At 30.0% G+C, this 1867-nt stretch overlaps 1 non-coding gene across 1 annotated transcript; it reads right to left on the bottom strand.

The window, feature by feature from the left end:
• Positions 1 to 1794: 1794 nt before the first annotated feature.
• Positions 1795 to 1867, bottom strand: TRNAR-CCG (transfer RNA arginine (anticodon CCG)). The gene has a single exon. It is a non-coding gene; the product is annotated as a tRNA-Arg (tRNA).

Genomic DNA, 1867 nt, shown 5'->3' with positions numbered 1-1867 from the left:
TAAAACTACTTGAACACTTGATAGAAACTTATAATTTTGTACTTTAATTTAGACATTCACGTTCTTTATTTAATGGTATTAGGTTTGGTTTAAAAAAAATACTAGATTAACTTGTAGAGAGCAAAAGCAAAATATGTAACATTCTCTTTTTCCTTTCTTTGCATTTGTACACCAAAAAAAAGCAAAATATGTGACAAAAGTAAAATTAATGATTAATCCGTCACAGATCGGAGTTCTATTTAAATATTTGTCGTTAGTTAATAGGTTGCTGCATGCCTTAGGCAGGATTCGAACTCCCGACAGGCCGACACTTGCTTAAACAAATTAATGAGCTAACCACTAGATCAATTCAATTTGGTTTTTTTTGTTTCCTTTTTGTTTCTTTTTGGTTTTTTATATGAATTAAAAAGTATAGTGGGCCAACCCATTACCTTATACAAGATCAAATACAATAATACAATGCCCAGTTGCCTACATGAATTCAAAAATCAACCCAAGTATGTTCAGATACATTCTTTTTTTTCTCATGCTAAAAAAACCACTCCTCTTCCCCTAATTTTCTTCCTTTTTTTTTCTTTTTATAATTTCTTAAAGTTTTTCTTTTGGACTTGAAAGATCGGTGAGTTTAAGCTGATCGTGGTCTAAAATAATAAGTGAGAGAGAATAATGGTATTTTAATGTCTGTTTGAGAAGTGACTTGTATAATTATTTATGAGTGAATATTGGAAAAAAATATCATTTTAAGTGGTAAAAATAACAACTCTACGAATTTAATTAAAATTTGACTGTGAGCATGAAATTGAGAGAGAGAAAATATTGTAGATAGCCATTATTATTAGTAGTAACAATATTCTCACCCTACCTATAAATTAGGGTATTTAAGATGGACATGAAGAAAGCATGAAACAAAAGACACTTCCTTTGACCTTTGCCCACCTTATATCAAGTTTCTGGATACATGGTTTTATTTACATCAATCAATGTGTGATATTTACTTTGTAACTACTAGCGGTTTCACTCCTCAAATCATGAAAGACACTAACATGTCATCTACCCTGTTGGTTTTGCCTCACAATTTCAAATTCTTTTTTTTTTGGGGGGGGGGGGGGAATGAAATTCAAAAGATAAGGTTGTTGATTAGTAATATTTTAAAATAATAAATTTATTTCTTTTTGTTTAAAAATGACAAATCAATCTTTTTTATATATATAAAATTTCATACATATATTAGACAGACTTTTTTTTGGGTAATAATAAAGAATGAACGTGTTCAATACAACATCATTAGAAAATGATAAACTTGTTACTTTTAAATATTGAGCAACTGTTTTATCCCATATATTTTATCATGTACATGAAACCCAGAATTTGCATGACTAAAAAATCCTACCTTAAGCATCATTTGCCTCCAAAAACATATTATATATGAAGCTGTTATTTGATCGTAGCTGTTTCTTGTTGTTCCCTTTTATTCTCAAAATTTAGTTGATTAATGATTATTGCAGAAGAGAGTTAACAAATGTGATAAAAACTTGAATTGTATCTCATAAAAATATATTTAAGTTCTTTCAGATACATCACATATAATATTTCTATAAATACTATTGAATTTAGAGACATGCACTATTGATGCTAAACTCACTCAATTATTTATTTATTTAAAAAGTTCTTGGTTGGTGGCAAGAGGGCCAATGCTTCTGATTTTACGACACTAGTTTTAAAAAGTTCTTTGATTTTTTAACCACAACGACCTTTTTAGGTTTTCTATTATGTATAGCAGCAAAATGAAAATAGCGATCACGGTGGGACTCGAACCCACAATCTCCCGCTCCGGAGGCGAGCGCCTTATCCATTAGGCCACGCGACC

This window comes from Arachis hypogaea, chromosome 8 (genome assembly GCF_003086295.3).
Source record: "Arachis hypogaea cultivar Tifrunner chromosome 8, arahy.Tifrunner.gnm2.J5K5, whole genome shotgun sequence".
Classification (NCBI taxonomy): Eukaryota; Viridiplantae; Streptophyta; class Magnoliopsida; order Fabales; family Fabaceae; genus Arachis; species Arachis hypogaea.
The sequence above is the reverse complement of the archived record's forward strand: the minus strand, read 5'-3'. Positions and strand labels throughout refer to the sequence as shown.